At 43.9% G+C, this 22,577-nt stretch overlaps 1 protein-coding gene across 6 annotated transcripts in view; it reads left to right on the forward strand.

Annotated features, from left to right (window-relative positions):
* Positions 1-22,577, forward strand: part of BRD4 (bromodomain containing 4) — a 244,767-nt gene that overhangs the window by 23,014 nt on the left and 199,176 nt on the right. The window contains exon 1 of one of the 6 annotated variants that reach the window (XM_043533001.1): positions 17,103-17,214. The exons of the other annotated variants lie outside the window; for them this stretch is intronic. The gene's annotated coding sequence lies outside the window, so the exon portion shown is untranslated. Of the gene's footprint in view, positions 1-17,102; positions 17,215-22,577 lie in introns of those variants that run through there. 6 annotated transcript variants of the gene reach the window in all.

Genomic DNA, 22,577 nt, shown 5'->3' on the forward strand with positions numbered 1-22,577 from the left:
GGCCACCAACTCTTACTGGTGGCTGCTCTGACAGTTTTCCCTAAAATACGTAATTAACTTTAGGAAAAACACATATGCACATATATATGTCCAAATCATTATAATTTATTTATGTAGGGTTTTTTTGCAGACTCAATAATAAAAATAACATAAAGTTGTCCCTATTCTTTACTGGACCTAAACAGAATAGAAATACAAATAAGGCTCTTTGCCTGTGTTGCCTTTTTCGGTTGATTATTTTATTTTTTTTAAAAACTTGCTAGCTAGCAAGTCTGCTGTAGTAAAAAGTGATGTTTGTATATTTGTTCGTATCACTTTTCACAGCAGACTTTCTCATCCCCGGCAACCTGGAGGACATATTAAATCCTGGATGGGGAGGTGGGTAAGGAGGCAGGAGGGCCAGGGGCAGTAGGGGACTGGATGGGGGGTGGAGGAGGCAGTGGGGGTTAGGGCGATGGGAGGGTAGGGGTGAATCCTGGCCTGGGGTACTGCTGCATGAGTGCAGGCAGGAGGAGGCAGCGGGAGCCAGGGGCGACATGGTGGGGGTGAGCCTGGGGCCAGAGCCTGAAGCCATGCGGCTGTGGGACAGAGCCTGCTGCCCACCCACCACCCCCAGGCTGAAGCCCCATGCCCCACTGCCCCCAGGAAGGTGGGGAACTCTCACTGGTCACCTGGCTCCTATAGTATTTTGAGAAACTCTGGCTGAATACACTGTAATTTAGGGACTAGTGGACAGAGTACTGGACTGGGACTCAAGAGGCTTGGGTGTCCCCCCCCCCCCCCCCCCCCCCCCCGCCTCTCCTCAGCTGGAAGATCTGGGACAAATCACTTCCTTCCTTGTGTCTGTTTCCCTGTGCCTTCATTTCCTCATCTGTAAAATGAGGATAATGATGCTTACCTTTTTTGTAAAGCACTGTGAGATCTGTGAATGTAGGAACTAATAGTATTTATTATTTACTAATCTAATGGGATGGAGAGAGGAGAGTAACGTGTCTGTCTCTGGTCTCATTCATTCATATGTTCCACAAGCACTAGTATTGCTAACTCTTCTTTTTTCATGAAATGAAATGAGAATGAACTCATGAAAAAGATATGTAAAAATAGCATTAGCATTATGTGGGTTTTTAATGAAGAACTCCATATGGATATCTTAGTCTGGCTAAAGTATTGTAGTTTTTCCATGAGATATATGAATAGGAATTTGTACCAGTTGGCTTATGAATGAGCAATTTTAACCTATATTTGTAGAAACACTTAAATTCAAGTTGAGTGAGTGGATTTGAATGGAATCTTAAACGTACACGTGTTCAGCTGAAACTTAAGTAGTGGTGGTAAAAGTATGCACCAAAAGCAGCCCATGGAGGTCTGTAATGTGGCCTGGGTCAATCATCCTAATTAATGTGGAGATTATAGTCAAGAGGCTACAGGTCCCAAGAGGCTGTGATCAAGGTAGCCTGGATGAATTGCACGTTGGGACCCCTGGTCTCAGGTAAGAGCAGCAATATTTATGCATTTTATATGTAGTTTTCCAAATGAGATCTATAGCTAAGTGCCCTGCTCTAGAATGATAGGTACAAGTATGCATTCATATCATTAGGTCAAAAATAAAAGTAATTTTTAGTTGAATATTTAGAGCATTCAAGGAATGTTCTGTTCATCAGATTACTGCATTAGGCTGAATATTTCTGTATTTTTATGAGAAAGATTGGCTTTTATAATAGGTTAATTCTAATGCTAAAAATGGGAAAGAATTAAAAATGTTGAGGGGATGGTGCATAATGTACCATGTTGCTCATGCTTAGTTTGGGCAAGCTGAGAACAGTTCACTTTCACCTCATATTCCTTTTGGGCTTTCTCAAATTGCTCGAGAGCTTTATTAGGAAAAGAGGCAGCCATTGTGTGTATTATTAATGCCAGTACTGAAAAGTGATTGTGGTGGAACTTGTCTGCATCCCCTTGAGACTCTTTTAAAATGACACATCTGATATCAATTGCATCTGAGCCTTTTAGGATGCTCCTTTGTCATTTTACAGATACTTGTGCTTTAGTCATAGACTCAGAGAAATATAAGGCTGGAAGGAACCTCGAGGTCATCTAGTCCTACACCCCACCCCACCCTGGGGCAGGAACAAGTATACCTTGACCATTCCTGACAGATATTTGTCTAACCTGTTCTTAAAAACCTCCAATGATGGGAATTCCACAACCTCCCTTGGAAGCCTGTTCCAGTGTTTAACTATCCTTGTTAGGTTTTTCCTAACATCCCTTGCTGTAGATTAAACTGATTATTTCTTTTCCTGTCTTCAGAGGACATGGAGAACAATTGATTGTTGTCCTCTTTATAACTGCCCTTAACAGAGTTGAAGGCTGTTATCAGGTCTCCCCTCATTTGTCTCTTTTCAAGACTAAACATGCCCAGTTTTTTAACTTTTCCTTGTAGGTCAAGTTCTCTAAACTTTTGATCACTTTTGTTGCTCTCCTCTGGACTTTCTCCAATTCATTCATATATTTTGTGAAGTGGGGACGACACAGTTGAGGCTTCACCATTGCAGAGTAGAGCAGGGCAGTTACCTCTTGTGTCTTACATACAACACCCTACAATGGAATTAACCTTTTTTGCAACTGCATCACATTGTTATGTTATATTCAGTTTGTATTCCACTATAATCCCTGGATCCTTTTCAGCAGTACTACAACCTAGCCAGTTTTTCCCTATTTTGTATTTGTGCATTTCATTTTTTTCTTCCGATGCATAGTATTTTGTTCTTGTCTTTATTGAATTTCACCTTGTTGATTTCAGACCAGTTCTCCAATATGTCAAGGTAATTTTGAATTCTAATCCTGTCCTCCAAAGTGCTTGCAACCCCTCCCAGCTTGGTTTCATCTGCACATTTTATAAGCATATTCTCCACTCTGTTATCAAAGCCAGAATGGTCCAACCTTTTCAGTGATGTGAGCTATGTGTAGTTATGCCGCACCTCTGTGGGCCACATATAAAAACAAAATGGTATCCTCCAGTCAGTGTGACCTCGCATGCACGCTGTGTGGAGGACACCATTTTGTCCTGCAGCAGACCTGCTCTACAAAATGGTGTCCTCCATTTGGCATGACCATGCACATCTGGTGTGTGTGAGGGTGTCATATTATAGAGCAGATCTGCTGCGTGGAGGACACGTTTGGGGGCTGGACAAAATTGTCTTGCAGGTCACGAGTTGGACCAGCCTCATCAAGTCATCAATGAAAATGCTGAATCGTACTGGATTTAGGATTGACCCCTTCGGGACCCCCACCTGATATGTCCCCCCAGTTTGACAGTGAACCATTGATAACTACTCTTGAAGTACAGTCTTTCAACCAATTTATATTTATAGTAATTTAATCTAGAACACATTTCTCACATGACATTCTCATAAGCAAACTAGGGAATATCAAAAGCCTTAATAAAATCAAGATGTATCGTGTTTGCTCCTTCCCCTCATCCATTAGTCTAGGAACCTTATCAAAGATGGAAATTAGGTTGGTTTGGCATGACTTGTTCTTGACAAATGCATATTAGCTGTTACTATTACTCAGTTATCTTCTAGGTGCTTACAAATTGATTAATTTTTTCCTACTAAAATCTTTCCTAAAATTAAGCGTTTATATGCTCCTGTTCTCTCCTTGTCCTCTTTGTTTTTCTATTTTTCCTCTGTCTCTGGGGATATTCACCTCTCTTTTTGTCTCTACTCCATTTACTTCCCTCAGCATGCTGAATCATGTTGCTACTGCTGTTTCAGAAAAGTTTTTCCAGAGCAATGTAGAACTGATTTCTGCTTCTCCTGGGTCACTCCGGTAATCTGAAGGGGGCTTCATTCTTTGTGCAATTTCACCTTTTAAGGGCTCTCTGTGCACACACTAGTTTGGCTCAAAGAAGAGCAGAGTGAAACTGATTAGGCTCAAATTACTTTGACTGTAACATTGCTGATGCTCCTCTTGCTGGAGGCATACTTCCCATGATATGCAGTGGTGGTCTAGTCTGTGGAATTGTTCTGCACGGGAATTTTGAAACAAGGCAATGATTGCAGGAACTTCATATTTCTTTGCTGAACTTAAGACCCCCCAGACACACTGTTTAAAAGAATTACCAGCATTTATCATTTACAGGTAGTAATATTGCTTTTAAATAATTCATAGCCATACAGTTTGTTCAAGTGCACTAGTTCCAGTTAAATTTGCTTCTAGGTATAAACGATTCTAGTTCCTTCCTGACACTTTCTCAGAATACGTGAGATGGTAATCAAGTTGACATTTTGAACATGTGTAAACAAAATTATACTCCCAAAATCCTTAAAATTTTGGAAAGTCATGGGGGAATTGTTCTCAACTTATACAAAAGCCCTTTATACTGTTCCGGTGGTGTAAAGAGGCGTGGAAATAGCCTCAGAGAATGATCACTGCAGGGAGCTGTTCCACCTTACATAGACCTGGCATGGGGGCTCTACAATACATATGTGCTTTCCAGTCCCCCAGCTTGGGGAGGGGACGTGTTGTAGGTATCAGAAGAGCATTGTACTATTATTATTCTCTGTTTCCTAGGGCCCTGGGAAGCAGTGTGTAAAGTTGGGGCAACCATGAGGCTGCCCTAATCTATATTGATGGCTGGTCTTCGTTTCAGAATGCAGGGAGCACAAAACAGGTTTAAAGCCACCTTTGTGCCTGCCCCCACTTCTGTCCTTGTCTCAAGTGCAGGAATGGAGTAACTGAATCAAGCCCATTCAGATTTTTTCCTTGTCTTTTTTGAAATCCATTTTAATTCAGATTGTATAAGTGACAGTGGATTGTTAAACATAAGGTGAAACTTCTTAATGTTTGAGTCTTATCTTTGCCTTTTTTTTTTTCAGCTCTGACTTTCCTTGTGTCAGAGTCATTGGCAAACAGTGGATATCCTTTTCTTCTATGTACTTTCAGCTGCGGGCTTCCTGAATGCTAAAAGAGCCCTGTTTTCAAAACCATCTGCAAACATTCACTTACTGACAAAATGTAAGAGATGAAGTGTTCCCTGGGAGAGGTGTAATTTTCAGGAGTGCAAATTTGCTAATAGGTAGCTGCAGCAAATACATATACGCTAATAGAAAACATTTGTGAACCAGTCATTCTTCCTTTTAAATATGCTAGTTTGTAAAAAGTGGCTGTAGTTCAGTCAGTGAGCTTGTTTGTAAAGAAGTGGTTTAATAGACCAGCTCCACTGAGATAGAAAACTTAATTGTTCAGTATCACTGCTTGGAAGGCTATGTACACAGAGTCCTATTTCACTAGACTGGTGCTTAATAGATGCAATTGGCGTAGACTTAAAAGTTCACGTCTCTGTTTTTGCAAAGCCAGAGCAATTTGGGGTTCTCCATATTCATCTTAATGTTTGAGTAGGTGTTTGTGCAACAGGTTTGGCATTGAGTAGATCAGTGGTCTCCAAACTTTTTGGCTCGCGCATCCCCAGGGTGAAGACCTGCCACAGGCGCGCTGCCGAAGAAAGAAGACCAGCCGCAGGCGGGCTGCCGGAGGGGAACACCAGCCATGGACGTGCAGAGCTGCTGCCGAAGGAAAAAAAAAAAAGGGCCGAGTGCTGTCTGGCGGCACTCCTGCTGCCGCGCGCCTCCTGGGATCATCTCGCGCACCCTCTGGGGTGCGCGCACCCCACTTTGGAGACCACTGGAGTAGATGATGAAATACACAGCAATAGTAAGGGCTAGCATTGAAAACAGCTGAGGTAAATCACTTGGTCCCTCTAACAAGCTTGCTCCTAGGTCATTTTAAGTGTTGTAAAAGATCACATTTCAATATTAATATTAAATCAAAAGGCAAAAAACCAAAACCCTGTTAATATAAAAATAAATTTCCCCTATTTAATTTTTCTGCCTGCAGGTCAGTGTTGTCAGTGCTATTTTATCGTGAGTCTTGTGATAGTTGGCTTTTTTCCCTTAAATCCCAGCTCTTCGAAGCATGAGATCAGGTGACAATCTCCACGCTTATTTTTTTTTTTTTTTAAATGAAAGTGTCCAGGCTTCATGGTTGCAGAGAAAATCTTGAAAAGTAACCAGAGTGTAGTCTATGACAAAAAAAATTCAGAGAGTAAATAAAAAGAAACAAATACTTTTTAAAATCTTGTCTCATTTTTTGGGTGCTGACTTGTGATTTTTGAGTGGTTGGAGGTGGCAATACCAAAATCTTGCTGCTCCCCTAGTCATGAAATGAACAATTGCGGATAGCTGCATAGAAGATGAGCCTCCATTCCCTCCCTGCTGGTGCTGTGGGATAGGTGACAAAGATGCTCTGAAACCCCAGCTCCATGTAAAATAGAGAGAGAATGTGCCACTCAGTCATTTTAGGATGAGTCCTTCAAACTTAGAAATGTTGTGTTATGGTTCAAGGAAAGGAATATGAGCATATTTACATTTTTTGGGCTTTCCTTTAGCTTATTTCAAAAGAAGATGGATCCTAGATTCCAGGCTGTCCTCCTAATAAGACCTTACCCCCCTCAACACCCCCAAATTCCATTTTAGTTGTGGATATAACCCAGTGGTGCCCTAATTTTTCCTGTTGCAGCCCCACCCCCACCCCCTGACCAGTAATGGAATCTGTCTGTCCCCCCCATTACTGTACAGTTGGCTCAGCAAAGGAGCTTGGGATGAAGGCAGAGCTGGGGGCAGAACTAAGAATAGAGAAGGGAGCTGGGGCTAGGGGCAGAGCTGGCCTGATGGCAGAGGGGGAATGAGGGCAGATCGGGGCTGCAGCTGGGGCTGAAGTTGGGTTGCAGGCACAGTGGACCTGGGTGGCACTCCCCCCTTTGCCCCCGAAAGGGGCCTGGACTAGACACCCCCCTCCCCCCCACCAGGACCTGGCCCCGCCTTGACTTCCCGAACCCAGCCCCGGCATGGCTGTTGCAGCCAGGGCACCCCTCCCTGAACGCAATCCTGGCTGGGGCTGGGGGAGTGGCGCCTATCCTGTGGCCCCAGCCCAGGTGCTGCTGTGGGGAGAGAGCTGGGAGGAGTCTTCTCTCCTCTCCATAGCCCTGGAACACCCTCCTGCACCCCAAACTCCTCATCCCCCAGCCCCACCCCAGAGCCCGCACCTCCAGCCAGAGCCCTTACCCCCTGCTCCGCAATGCTCTGTCCCAGCCCCGAGCCCCCTCCCACACTCTGAACCCCTTGGCCCCACCCCCACTGGATTTTATATGCACTGATATGAAGGTGATGTGTGTCATAACAAAATTTATTCTGCACATAGGTGGGAAAAATTAGAGGGAACACTGCTAACCAGTTTCAGGATTTTACTACACAGTACAGTAGAAAAACAGATAACTTGATGACTCTTTGTCAGGTTGCTTCTTTCCGGAAACCAAAGAGAATGGTGAAATAGGTAATTACAGAACTGCAGTAGGTTGTTTGATATTAAAGTTCCATCTTCATGTATATTGACTTGTGAACTCCAGAACATTAGAGACAGCTGTTTGAAATACACTAGCAGAGACTCTGAAGTAGAGCATGACGCAGAAACAGTAATCTCCACTAACTCTGCTTCCATGGTGTGCGTGACTGTTGGCCACATAGGGCTGCGCCGTGGCTACTGGTCCTCTTGCCATTTTCCTTAGGTTGCATTTTCTAGCCAAATCCTGCTAAAACTGCACTTTCATGCTTGGTAGTACTAAAATGCCCATGATATGTTCGATCAGCATTTACTTATCTATTTGGCAGTATGGATCAGCAAACTCTTTCTGACATCGCTCCAGTGGGCACAAGGCTTTGAGCTCGTTAGTGGCTGTGTTAGGCAGGAATCATCAATATTCTTTTTCCCACTGCTGTGTACAGACATTTTGGATGATATGAGGCAGAAAACACCCTCTGGTGCTGTCCAATGCCTTTTGTTTCAGGAGCTTTTTGCCGACCATAGATCACGGTTAAGGCTATGTTTTAGTCACAGGTATTTTTAATAAAAGGCATGGACAAGTCACGGGCAGTAAACAGAAATTCACGGCCTGTGACCTGTCCATGACTTTTACTATATACCCTTGACTAAAACTTGTGGGGGAGGGGTTCTGGGGCAGGTGGGTGGGTGGGTTGGCGGGGCTGGGGCAGGTTCCCTACTCGGTTCCTGGGAATAAGCGACCTCCAACTCCTAGCTCCACATGCTGCCTCTGCTCCGCCCCAAGCCCCAGTTCTGCAGCTGCCAATGGCTGGGAACTGCGGCCGATGGGAGCTGCAGGGGTGGTGCCTGCAGGCAGAGGCAGCACATGGAGCTAGACCTGAGCCCCCCCCAGGTAAGCATAGTCCCGCACCCCCGCTATGAGCCCCCTCACACCCAAACTCCTGCTGCTGGGGTGTGTGTGTGTGGGGGCGTGAGACTGCCCCGGCAGTGGCTGGTGTGCCTGGCCCGGGGACAGCCTGAGCAGCTCGGACAGCCCCCGGGCCAGGTGTACCGGCTGTTGCAGAAGCCATGGAGGTCACGGAGCCTTAATCATGATCCCTACATAGACCAGCTGATGGAAGCTGCCTTAACTCCACACTAGATAAATTTAAAAGTCAGTGGCATTTAAATCTGGAAGCTTTCTACGTGCTGGGCCTGATGAAGTTTGTGTTCAAACTGGCTTCCTTATCGCTCCAGATCTCTCTAGGTTTAAACTTACGCCCACTAGGATAAGTGAATCTCCCCCAACATCCTCTTCCCAATATGCAGGAAAACCTGATAATTTTAAATGTAGTGATGTTATCCTCAATGGATTGTGATCACCTTTAATGCTTGTACTTTAAGGTTGGGGGTACTAAGGAATTAGTTGTCTCAAGTCCTGAACATGATCAAAGGAGGGAGAGAAGGTGTGGCCTGCACAGTTTAGCTTTTGAACTGTGGTTGTAGATTTTTCTTTGTGGTCAGTTCACAATGTTCTAGTCATGGCATTTAGATAAACAAGGAAGTACAAAAAGTCAGTCTAAGCCTGGAATCAGGTCTTTGGCCTTGGTTGATCTCATGCAACTTGATTGATTGTATGTAGCTTGATTTACTTGGCAAGGATTTTCAATATTCCTGTTGATTGGCTGACTAGAATGCAGATTCATCTAGGTGATTGGGAGCTAGTATTCAAGTCTGCCTGTTCTCTCTGATCTCATGTGCGCTAAAGAAAATCCAAGGTGGTAGGGTTTAAATTATTCTCATTGCTTTTGTGCTGTGCTATATAGACCTGCTACTTTAATTTATCATGTCAGGAGTTCATTTGCCGCCCTACCCGAAGTCCAGTCAGTTATAAACACCTAATAAACTTTTTGCTAGTGGCCAGTTCCTTTTAGATTTGAGATTTTATGTCCAAGTTGTTATTGTCGTCCTCTTGAAGAGCAAAGAGCATTGCACTTTGACAGATTCACTTTGTCTGGCTTTTATGTGGGGCCCATGTAATCCTGAAGAGAGCCTTCATTTCTTATAGTTTAGACTTCCGTCAGGTACAAAGACAAGGCCGGTCTTAGTATTGTATCTGAAAAGCTAGACTTGGGAATTATCCATTCCTTATATTTCAGAAGATCTTTAACCACCAATCTAAAAAGGAATGATTCTGGTAGATCCTCAACCTGATCTGGATTCTTTATATTCTACTAATGCAGAATGAACTTCTTGTGGCCTAGCGAGCTCCAGATCCTGGTTGAAGGCTTTCCTATTAAACTGTCCTAAAGGTGCCTAGTATTCCAACACATCTTCCCATCAGAGCTCTCAGCAAGTTCATGTTCCCTCTGTCAGCTAAATTGGGAGGGGATTTGCAGAAGATCTGTGTAGAAAGGAAGCTGATTCAACCTACAGTTAGATGAGTTACTTTCAAAGTCTCTTTCTTCCCTAAGTACTATGGGCTAGTGATCTCTGCAACTTAAGAGTCCATTGCTTCATGAGTGGATCAGGTACAGCTAGGAGGATTTTTCCCTATGTATAAATTATTTAATGTCATGGAGCCTGCCCTTGCCTCTTAGTGCTTGGTATCCTATCTCTGGTTATATTGTTAAAATGTTACTTGTTGTGGAAGTTTAACTATGATGCTATGAAAAGAACTTGATTGGTTCCTGCGTAATCCAGCCAGTAGAATAGCGCTGACAGGCAGAAAAACTAAATCTGGCAATTTGTCCATCTGCCTCCTGAAATGATGGGATTGGAGAACAGTCTGTTTTATTGAAAAGGTAGTTGGCACAAACCTTATTTTCAGGTAATCAAAATCTCCCTACTTCATTTTGGTACTCTGGGAGGATGATGGAATGTGAGCTGTGCCTCTAACATAGTTGCTCCTCAGCACAGCAGAATGGAATTATGATGTGATTGGAATAACAGAGACTTGATGGGATAACTCACATGACTGGAGTACTGTCTTGGATGGATATAAACTGTTCAGGAAGGACAGGCAGGGCAGAAAAGGTGGGGGAGTTGCATTGTATGTAAGAGAGCAATATGACTGCTCAGAGCTCCGGTATGAAACTGCAGAAAAACCTGAGTCTCTGGATTAAGTTTAGAAGTGTGAGCAACAAGGGTGACGTTGAGGTGGGAGTCTGCTATAGACCACCGGACCAGGGGGATGAGGTGGACAAGGCTTTCTTCCGACAACTAATGGAAGTTACTAGATGGCAGGCCCTGGTTCTCATGGGAGACTTCAGTCTCCCTGATATCTGCCGGGAGAGCAATAACAGCGGTGCACAGACAATCCAGGAAGTTTTTGGAAAGTGTAGGGGACAATTTCCTGGTGCAACTAGAAAGGAATTTCCTGGAGGAACCAAGTAGGGGCAGAGCTCTTCTTGACCTGCTGCTCACAAACCGGGAAGAATTAGTAGGGGAAGCAAAAGGTGTATGGGAACCAGGGAGGCAGTGACCATGAGATGGTTGAGTTCAGGATCTTGACATAAGGAAGAAAGGAGAGCAGCAGAATATGGACCCTGGACTTCAGAAAAGCAGACTTGACTCCCTCAGGGAACTGATGGGCAGGATCCCCTGGAAGAATAATATGAGGGGGAAAGGAGTCCAAGAGAGCTGGCTGTATTATAAAGAATCCTTATTGAGGTTACAGGGACAAACCATCCCGATGTGTAGAAAGAATAGTAAATATGGCAGGCGACCAGCTTGGCTTAACAGTGAAATCCTTGCTGATCTTAAATACAAAAAAGAAGCTTACAAGAAGTGGAAGATTGGACAAATGACCAGGGAGAAATATAAAAATATTGCTCAGGCATGCAGGAGTGAAATCAGGAAGGAAATCAGCCAAATGACACCTGGAGTTGCAGCTAGCAAGAGATGTTAAGAGTAACAAGAAGGGTTTCTTCAGGTATGTTAGCAACAAGAAGAAAGTCAAGGAAAGTGTGGGCCCCTTACTGAATGAGGGAGGCAACCTAGTGACAGAGGATGTGGAAAAAGCTAATGTACTCAATGCTTTTTTTGCCTCTGTCTTCACGAACAAGGTGAGCTCCCAGACTACTGCACTAGGCAGCACAGCATGGGGAGGAGGTGACCAGCCCTCTGTGGAGAAAGAAGTGGTTCGGGACTATTTAGAAAAGCTGGATGAGCACAAGTCCATGGGGCTGGATGCGCTGCATCCAAGAGTGCTAAAGGAGTTGGTGGATGTGATTGCAGAGCCATTGGCCATTATCTTTGAAAACTCATGGCGATCGGGGGAAGTCGCGGACGACTGGAAAAAGGCTAACGTAGTTGCCCATCTTTTAAAAAGGGAAGAAGGAGGATCCGGGGAACTATAACCAGTCAGCCTCACCTCAGTCCCTGGAAAAATCATGGAGAGGTCCTCAAGGAATCAATTCTGAAGCACTTAGAGGAGAGGAAAGTGATCAGGAACAGTCAGCATGGATTCACCAAGGGCAAGTCATGCCTGACTAATTGCCTTCTCTGATGAGATAACTGGCTCTGTGGATGAGGGGAAAGCAGTGAATGTGTTATTCCTTGACTTTAGCAAAGCTTTTGACATCATCTCCCACAGTATTCTTGCCAGCAAGTTAAAGAAGTATGGGCTGGATGAATGGACTAGAAGGTGGATAGAAAGCTGGCTAGATTGTCAGGCTCAATGGGTAGTGATCAATGGCTCCATGTCTAGTTGGCAGCCAGTATCAAACAGAGTGCCCCAACGGTCGGTCCTCGGGCCGATTTTGTTCAATATCTTCCTTAATGATCTGGAGGAGGTGTGTATATTGAACCCTCAGCAAGTTTGCAGATGACACTATACTGGGAGGAAAGGTAGATATGCTGGAGGGTAGGGATAGGATACAGAGGGCTGTAGACAGATTAGAGGTTTGGGCCAAAAGAAATCTGATGAGGTTCAACAAGGACAAGTGCAGAGTTCGGCATTTAGGACGGAAGAATCCCATGCACCGCTACAGACTAGGGACCGAATGGCTAATCTGCAGAAGAGGACCTGGGGTTACAGTTGATGAGAAGCTGGATATGAGTCAACAGTGTGCCGTTGTTGCCAAGAAGGCCAATGGTATTTTGGAATGTATATGTAGGGGCATTGCCAGCAGATCGAGGGACGTGATTGTTCCCCTTTATTCAACATAGGTGAGGCCTCATCTGGAGTAATGTGCCCAGTTTTGGGCCCCACAGTACAAGAAGGATGTGAAAAAATTTGGAAAACGTCCAGGGGAGGGCAACAAAAATGATTAGGGGACTGGAACACATGACTTTTATGAGGAGAGGCTGAGGGACCTGGGATTGTTTAGTCTGTGGAAGAGAAGAATGTGGGGGGATTTGCTAGCTGCTTTCAACTACCTGAAAGGGGGTTCCAAAGAGGATGGCTCTAGACTGTTCTCAGTGGTAGCAGATGACCGAACGAGGAGTAATGGTCTCAAATTGCAGTGGGGGAGGTTTAGGTTGGATATTAGGAAAAACTTTTTCACTAGGAGGGTGGTGAAGCACTGGAATGCGTTACCTAGGGAGGTGGTGGAATCTCCTTCCTTCGAAGTTTTTAAGGTCAGGCTTGACAAAGCCCTTGCTGGGATGATTTAGTTGGGGATTGGTCCTGCTTTGAGCAGGGGGTTGGACTAGATGACCTCCTGAGGTCCCTTCCAACCCTGATAGCGTATGATTCTATGAATGTTTGGGGTCCTGAGTTCATGGTCCTGGTTGATATAGTACAAATCAAAATGGATTCGGCGGGGAGAAGGGGTCAAGAGATTAAATGATTTTTCCTGAGGTTACATGGGAAGTTTGTGGTTTGTTTTGGAATTTGAACCCAGATTTCCTGAATCCTAGTTCAGTGCATTAATCACAAAATAATTCTCCCTGTCTGTAAAACCTAATCTTTCCAAGCCTATGTATTGCTGAAACTAAACCAGTAAAGTGCAGCTGCCTGGTTTGCATTAGGTGTGAATGTCACCTGTTGCTGTGGAAACAAAAAAGTTCCTTAGGAGGTAAAATAAGGAACTGACTTTTAAAAGTTTTGATTTATATTCATAATTCAAGACTAAATATGTGTAGCTGGCAATTTGTTAGCTGCAGAAGCCATGTTACTTCCTTTTAAACAAAAACAACCAAACTATAATTTATAATGTCTTACAGCCTATACTCAAAAAACCTTATAACAGGATTCAAAATCACACAATCTTCCTATGTAGTGAATCTGAGGCTATTAATTTCTCACTGCTGATAAAACATTGATTTGACTGCCCCTCCATTGCAGTCTGAGGATGCAGGGAAGAGAACATGCAAAGCCAGAAGGGTAAAGACACACTGGCATTACACATGAACTTAGGTAGAGTTTGATCTCTTGATCCCTAAATTAGCAGAGTGGATGAAGACAGAGGTAGCACTTTCTGCGGTGTCTTCTAGTCAGTTTTTCTAATGGTTGACTAAAGATCAGTTCTCAACAAGAGAAGTGGTCTCTAAGGTCTTGTCTACACTACACAGTTTTGTCCACCAGTGGAGGTATACACACTGCAATGCTCCTTCTGCTGACAAAGGTGTTCTGCTTTGCCAGCAAAATAAAACCACCTTGATGCGAGGCATTGAGCTATTTGCTGCAAAGTTATATTGACAAAGTGTTAGTGTAGACACTGTGTTTTTTTACGTTGCTGTAAATGGACTCCAGGAGGTGTCCCACAATGCCCATCCTGATTGTTCTGGTCAGCAGTTCGAACTCCTCTGCCCAGCACCCAGGTGCACAGGCTTCTGCCTAAAGACCTGGTAATTTTTGAAATTCCACTTCCTGTTTCCTTGGTGTGGAGAGCTCACATTGTCTTTTCCCAGCTGACCATGGCAGCTCCACGCATCAACACTCACACTTGGAGCATATGAGTTGTTGGATCTGCTGGTGCTGTGGGGAAAGAAGACTGTGCAGTCCCAGCTCCATTCCAGGACTGTTGATACCTACAGTCAGATTTCTCGTGGCTTGTTGGGTAAGAGCTACGAATGGGATATGCATCAGTGCTGTGTGAAGATAAGAGCTGAGGCAGGCATACCAGATGGCAAGGGAGGCAAACCATCGCTCTGGTGCTGCGCCGAAGACCTGCTGCTTCTAAAAGGAGCTGGATGCCATCCTTGGCGGCAACCCCACCTCCCCTGCCAAGAGCCCCTTGGACACTTTGGTGGGGCTGGAGGCTGCAGACAGTGGACTCAACCCAAAGGACGAAGTTGTGGATGAGGAGGTCGAGCTGGGAGGACTATGTGGCGCACATGGCAGGGTCATCTAGTGGCATGGTGAGTGAGGACCTCTTTTCCACTCTGGAGGGGTCTAGCCCAGGGATTCTCAAACTGGGGGTTGGGACCCCTTGTGAGCTGTTGGCTTCCACCCCAAACCCCGCTTTGCATCCAGCATATATAATGGTGTTAAATATATTAAAAAGTGCTTTTAATTTATAAGGGGGGTTGCACTTAGAGGCTTGCTATGTGAAAAGGGTCACCAGTACAAAAGTTAGAACCACTGGTCTAGCCAGTTCATCTGGCGGTCCATCTTTGTTGTTGACGAAACTGTATAGTGTGGACAAGGCCCTAGAGACATTAGGGCTTTGGTAATCAGAGAGGAAAGGGCAGGTCATGATTCAATCAGTCCTGTCCCAGAAAAAGTAGAGAGTCAAGAAAAAAAGGTCAATACTGGGTTTTTATCTTTCTCAAACTCTCCCTCTTTTCTGTCATAGATGGGAGGCTTAAGGGGTGAAGGAGACCGCCAGAAAAAAAGGGTGTGGGGGAGAGGCATTGGAAAAGTGGACTGCGTAACTTGAAAAGGGCAGGCATGAGAGTATTACTGTTAGTTGAATTGGTAGCTAAAAGACAATTTAATTCATATGGCACAAACTTACATATTGGTGAGCCACCTCCACTAGGCACAACTTGAGAGGGCAGTGGTTTCTGGGACAGGTAAAAGCTTTTAATTGCTTCTGTTTGTGGGCATCTAATACTAAACAAAGTGCCCTGACAAGAAGCATTCTCTGTAAACAGTATCCTATTACAACAAAGGAACATTGCGTAGGCTTTAATTTGAAGGCATATGTTTACAAATGTTCTAACCTTCTGCATGTTGTCAGATGCTTATTTGTAGAATTCCAAAAGAATGCTGTTAAGACTGAGGGAAAAAATCCAGGCATTTGTATAGGTTCTGGCATTTAAAGGTGGACTGGAAAGTTAAATGGAAAATATATATTTTTAAATATAAACCAATCCCTCAACCAATAACTTTTCTTGTAACTCAGATTGCCTCTAAAAAAGTCAGACTTGTTCTGCCGCTGTCACCATGCTATGTGCAGGAGTAGTTTGATCTGGCCTCCCAACTTCCTGAACCACATTCCCAGTGCTTTGAGGTTCTCCTCCGTTTGGGAATAAGATATACTGCTACAAGCTCCTCTTTAACAGTATAACTGCATTCACACTAAAGGTTGTATCATATTAACTATACTGCATAGTTAAATTGATACAACTTTTGTTTGTAGACAAGCCACAAGAGAACACTGTCACTAGACTGTTGGAAGCTCCATCCTTGGTATCTGCTTTGGCTTAGTCATTTGGCTGAGTAAGTATTCGATTAAAATGTTAGAACTCTGCTAGTTTAATATTCTGTATAAAAATGGTGGTTTCTTGGGTGATGGAGCTGTGTTGTGCCTCCCTTGTGACTGTGCAAATAAGGGGAAGAATAAACCATGTAACTTGATCACTTTTCTTAACCATCATCATCATGTTCCTATTACGCCTCTGGCATTTAGGGCAGTGACAAAGCTCCTCCACTCCTGTCTGTTTCTGGCAAGTCTTTCAATAGTTTCCCAGCTGTGTCCAGATTTTTCAGCTCTGCTTCCACAGCTCTTCACCATGTTGTTTTCGGGCAGCCTTGTTTTCGCTTGCCTTCAGGTGTCCATATTATTGCCACTCTGGTGATGGAATAAGTTTCCATCTGAAGCACATGATCGATCCATCTCCAATGCCTCCTGGCCATGATGGTGCTCAGATCCTCTTGGCTGCACTGTATCAGTAGATCTTGGTTGGAGATTGTTCTGGGCCAAAAGATGCAGAGGATTTTTCTGAGGCGGGTTGTATGGAATGAAGAGAGTTTGGACATGTCATACTTTCTCATTCCCCAGCATTCTGCACTATAAAGTAGTGTTGAAAGTACACAGCTCTAATAAATCTTGAGTTTGGTTTTGGTGTTGTATTTTGATGATTTCCAGACTGTATTTAAGCTCCTGAAGGTGTTCTTGGCTTTATTGATTTTGTTCCGGATGTTCTGGCTTGTTCCACCGTCCTGGCTGATGGTGCTGCCCAACCACACACATCTTAAATATGTAACTCTTCACCAATAAGGATAAAGTCCTAGAGTTAGAAACAGCTCTGCTTATAACTTCTGGCATAAATACTCTATCATATGTCAAGAGATATGAGAGAGTATTTATGCCAGAAGTTATAAGCAGAGATGTTTCTAACTCTAGGACTTTATCCTTATAACTGCATCCCCAAATATGATTTGCCTTTGGTAAGGCAGCTTCTTGCTCTACTCTTTGGTCAGCTGCTTTGCTTCTTATTTTTCCCCTCCTTTCCTTTATTTTTGTCTGAAAGTACAGCTCATTTAAGTATACTGCATGTTTAACACACCATCTTTTTGCCCTCATCTCTGATTCATATCTGTTTTTCAGATGTTTCCTTTGACCTGATCTTGAGTTGCCCTTTGTTCCCAGGGGTCAGTCAGTTCTTCAAGAAACCTAGCCATTTGGGAGTTGGTGTTCTTTTAGAGATAATCAATATGGTGTAAGTACACCACACTCCACAGTGTTAGTCCTTGTTCACAAGAAAAGAAACGGAAGGGGAAGAGCACAAGAATACATTTGGGTTGAGGGAGAATATAATGAGATGAAGCTAGTAGAAAAAGACTAAGTATTAAATAGCTGATTATAGAGTTCATCTTAAAATTAGGTCTGGTTTAGAAGCTCTTTTCTGAGTTTAGTAGTTCACTTTGTGCTTGCACTATTCTTAGGCTATGTAAATACTACATTAACACATCATTCAATTTGAAATTAGCTGCAAAAAAAAAACCACAGAAAATTCACAGCTAAACATCAACTGCAAAAAAATTTGCTTGCTTGTTGCTTTTACTGCTTTATTACTTACAAAGACTGAGTTTTCTCCTCAAAATTTTCCTTTACTGCCCAAGTCTTGTCTTCCATATTTTCATCAGAGAGCTTTTGGGGGACCTCAGAACTGGAGTGGAAACTGAGCTTTTACCTGGGAAGGATTGGAATGTTGCCTTTCCCTCAGAGCTCTTCTCCCAGATACTTGTCAGGAGTTTAAGTTAAAAACCCCAGTGCCCCCTCCTTCCTTTTGTTTTGAGGTAGTCTGACTAACTGCAGTTCCCTTACTTGCACAAATATCTCACTTGAGTTGTTGGTCATTAGTTTTGCAGTCATGATTCATTAGCAAAATCAGGGAAATCAAGGCCTGATATGAAAAGTGCAGGGTGGGGGAACACCATGTATTTATCCAACTTTTATGCATTCAGGAGAAAATGTATTTGTTCCTTTGTAGTTAAGCATTAAGTTTCCCACAACTTCTATAACTATGCCCACTTGTGAATTTGTATTACAAAAGTCCATATGCATTATGACCTTACAGTATATGTGCACTTAAGGTTCCTTCTGCGCTGCATGATTCGCTGAAACATTTGTCCTGCAATACTGGTATAACACAAGGTTCCATCTGCGTTACAAAATGGAACTGTCTCCTTAAGTCTTGGGCATGTACATCTCTTTAGTAAGATTTGGGGGAAAGGTCCCACCTATGCAACAGGACTCTGTACCATGTTGTATTTGGGTGTCCTGATATGGTGGTAACTGTAATGCAGATGGGGCCTAAAATTCTAGAAAATTGCACTGTTGGTGACTCTCATGTTAGTTGGTGTTTTTCTTAAAGTCCCAGCTCCTGAAGTCATGTGAATACGAGATCCCCAGTTTTCATTTTTTTTCAAAGTAAGTTTATTGTGGAGAAAAGCTTGAAAACATAAACCCCCAAGAGGCTAAAAAACCAGAAGGCAAATAAGAGAGCCCAAAACTTATTTTAAAATCTGAGTTTTAAGCAGTTGTATGAGTTCATGGTCTGAGTTATGATTTTTGAACACCTGTTGGCTTCTCTCTCTTCTCCTATAATGTATTTTTTCCAATTAATATGTCACTGGAATGTAAATAATATCCCTGTTATGCATACATTCAAGATGGACCATCAAAATTGTTGTGGGAGTGCCTGCTCTGAATTTACTGACATCTGTGCATGAATTCTCAACATGCCATCCCGCTCCCATCCTCAAAAGTCTTTCCTATTCTTTGGAAGATTCCCATTCAGGTATTATCATCAGACTTAACATTGCTTTGTCTGGGTTATGGGAAGGTGAACCCTCCCATCCAAAATCTTGTTAGTTCATATTCAGAATTCATGCTGAAGCTTTGGGACTGATTTTCCTCTCAAGGAATGTCTTCACTGCAAAGTTAACTCCTCCACATATAGACCTCTGACCCAAGTTTAGTTGTGCTATCATCCCAAGGTAACTGGTCAACCTGGGGCTGGAGGCTAAAGCCTGAACAAGGCTTTCACTAAAGTTGATGACTCACCCACTTCGCAGTGTGGACACAGGCTGAACCGCTTGAGTGCTGATAGTCCTCAGTATGCCCAGAAGGACAAACAAGTTCTCCCATAATTTACTGCTGTAGAATCAGATTGGCTCAGTTTACCTCAGCACAAAGAACCATGGTATGATCTCCCAGAAGTCCTAGTTGCCCACACTGGCGAGTGCAGCATCAGTGAGGGCCCCGTAACTTGAGTGCAGCTTTGCAGTGTGGCTGCTCACACCCAAGGCAGGTTAACATGGGTGCCAGTTTCCAAGTTAATTCTGCAGTGAAAAGACACAGCCTAATTTACAGCAGGTGTTGTGGAATCAGGTTCTCCATCCTGCCTCACTGTTGCCTAGGTATGAGTTGTATTACCTGCACTGGGCCTCTTGCTGCAAGAAGTAGCTTTCTCAACATCCTGGATAACTGTTCCAGTTTTTTTAGAAGGGCAGAAAGTCTTTAATTACACTGATTATGCACTATTGTAACAATTACATGTATCTCATAATGAGTGGTGATTCATTCTACTAATGGAATTCCTGGGTGAGAGGGTCAGTGCTAGTTGTAACTGAATTTTTCTTGTCTTTCTATTAGTGTAGATTGTGGCGGTGGTCAGACAAATGACAAACTACTGAAATAATGTATTGTTTCAGAGTAACAGCCGTGTTAGTCTGTATTCGCAAAAAGAAAAGGAGTACTTGTGGCACCTTAGAGACTAACCAATCTATTTGAGCATAAGCTTTCGTGAGCTACAGCTTATGCTCAGATAAATTGGTTAGTCTCTAAGGTGCCACAAGTACTCCTTTTCTTTTTGAAATAATGTATTGGTGTTCCATGTCCTGTTCCTTCAGCGATTCCAGATCAGACGTATCTATTTCAAAACCAGGATTCTTTATAATTGCTGGAGCAGCAAATGCTACCTAGGACTTGAAATAGAACAGGTTCTTTAAAGTTCCACTTGTACGATCAAGGAACTTTCACGGCAATTTTTAAAAATCTTCTGGACAGCAGTGTCTGGGTCGCTTACCCCTTCTTCCCTCTCCTCTTGGGCAGGATTCTTGTTTATCCTTCTGGGCATGATTCCCTGTGTATTCTTAGAAGGTGCAGTGAGATGGAATGTCACTCGATATCCTTAATGCTTATCTTGTCAGTTTTTTTCCTTGTTCTGCCCCTTTGGGAGCTATCAGATATATATATATATATATTTTTTTTTTTTGAGGAAGGGTGCCCATAGGTCAAAGATATTGTTTAGGACCTACTCACGTTGCAGGTGATGAGGCTCTTCAAACCTAGTTGACCAAGTCAGGTACTGTGGAAATCCAGTATTGATTTTAGAAATCCACTTGCCAAAGTGACAGCATGCCAGGTATAAACAGTGCTGTCCAGAATCTGAGTCCAATGCTGAGGATCAAACATTGTTGATTCTCAAAAGTCAGTTGTCAGAGTGGCCAGTGTCCCTACATCCATCCAGGTTGAAGTTCAGTTCTGAGGATTTGGTCTTGCATAAGTTGCACTGAAGTCCCCAGATCTGGAACCAATCTGGTGCTGAGGTTCCAGTGCCAGAGAGTGCAAGGAGTTGCTCACCAGTGTGTCTATACCAAAATGGACCTCAGAGTCAGTGCTGGGGTTTCTTGGTGACCCAGCTCTCATCCTACCCCATCTGTGGCAAACTGCAACTTGATTTGCCCTCGATCCCTGTCTACTCCACATTTTGATTAAAAAACTAGAATGATATAAAATTAACATGGCACACATTAAATGGTTTACAAACTGGTAATATTAAACGGAATCATCAAGTGTGTGTGTGCAGGGTACGGTTCTTCATCCAATGCAATTTAACATTTTTATCTTTGACCTGGAAGAAAACAAAAACATTACTGGTAAAGTTTGCAGATAAGACAAAAATTGGAGGAGTGATAAATAAGGTTCAACAAGGACAGAGGGACGGGACGGGAAGAATCCCATGCACTGCTACAGGCTGGGGACTGACTGGCTATCCGCCAGTTCTGCAGAAAATGAGCCAACAGTGTATCTTCGTTGCCAAGAAGGCTAAAGGTATATTGGGCTGCATTAGTAGAAGCATTGCCAGTGGATCGAGGGAAGTGATTATTACCCTCTATTTGACACTGGTGAGGCCACATCTGGAGTACTGTAACTCCTCACTTAATGTTGTAGTTATGTTCCTGAAAAATGCTACTTTAAGTGAAACGATGTTAAGTGAATCCAATTTCCCCGTAAAAATTACTGTAAACGGGGGGGGGGGGGGGGTGACTAGGTTCCAGGGAAATTGTTTTCGCCAGACAAAAGACATATATATACACACACACAGTTTTAAACCAACAGTTGAATACTGTACACAGCAATGATGATTGTGAAGCTTGGTTGAGGTGGTGGAGTCAGAGGGTGGGATATTTCCCAGGGAATGCCTTGCTGCTAACTAACACTTGGCTGAGCCCTCAAGGGTTAACACATTGTTAATGTAGCCTCACACTCTGCAAAGCAGCACGAATGGATGGAGGAGACACAATAGACACATGGCAGTGGCCGCAGACATTCCCTGCGGAAACTGAACATGATGATGAACCCACGCTATCCCCCTGGAGCACCACTACCTCCACATTCCAAAGTGCTGGATGGTGGGTGGGTGGGGGTGTGTGAGAGAGTCAGACACACACACACTGTGTGACACACGCGCACTGTCCCTTTAAGTACACTGACCCCACTCTAAGTAGATCAGCAAGTTGAGACAGCAGCTGCTGCCAGCAAGCTCCCTTCGTCCTGAGCCGTATCATGTGTCTGTTCCCCCGCCCCCCAAGCTCTGTGGAGATGGGGTACAGGAGAGGGGGACACACTGACATCAGCACCCTTCTTCCTCCCCACCCCCTGCACAGTGAGCAGGAGGCTCCTGTGAGCAGCTCCAATGCAGAGGGCAGGAGCAGCATATGACAGTGGGGGGAGGGACAGCTGAACTGCCCGGCAATTGATAGCCTGCTGGGATGCTGCGGCACAGGGAACTTAGGGGAGCTGATGCGGGGGCTGCCAGCCTACCCTCGTTCCAAGCCCCCACCAGCTAGCTCCAATGGGCTGCTCTTCCTGTCAGCAGTGGACAAAGCAGGCGACTGCTAAACAACATTATAAAGGGGGCATTGCGCAACTTTAAATGAACATGTTCTCTAATAGACCAGCGATGTAACAATGAAACAACATTAATCAGGATGAGGTTAAGTGAGGAGTTACTGTATTGCATCTAATTTTAGGCCCCCCAGTACAGGATGTGGACAAATTGGAAAGAGTCCTGCGGAGAGCAACGAAAATGATAAGGGGGCTGGGGCACATGACTGATGAGGAGAGGCTGAGGGAGCTGAGCTTATTTAGTCTGCGGAAGCGAAGAGTGAGGGGGGATTTGATAGCAGTCTTCAACTACCTGAAGGGGAGTTCCAAAGAGGATGGAGTTAGGCTGTTCTCAGTGGTGGCAGATGACAGAGCAAGAAGCAATGGATTCACATTGCAGTGGGG

The sequence above is a fragment of the Chelonia mydas genome, chromosome 20, assembly GCF_015237465.2.
Source record: "Chelonia mydas isolate rCheMyd1 chromosome 20, rCheMyd1.pri.v2, whole genome shotgun sequence".
NCBI classification, from domain to species: Eukaryota; Metazoa; Chordata; order Testudines; family Cheloniidae; genus Chelonia; species Chelonia mydas.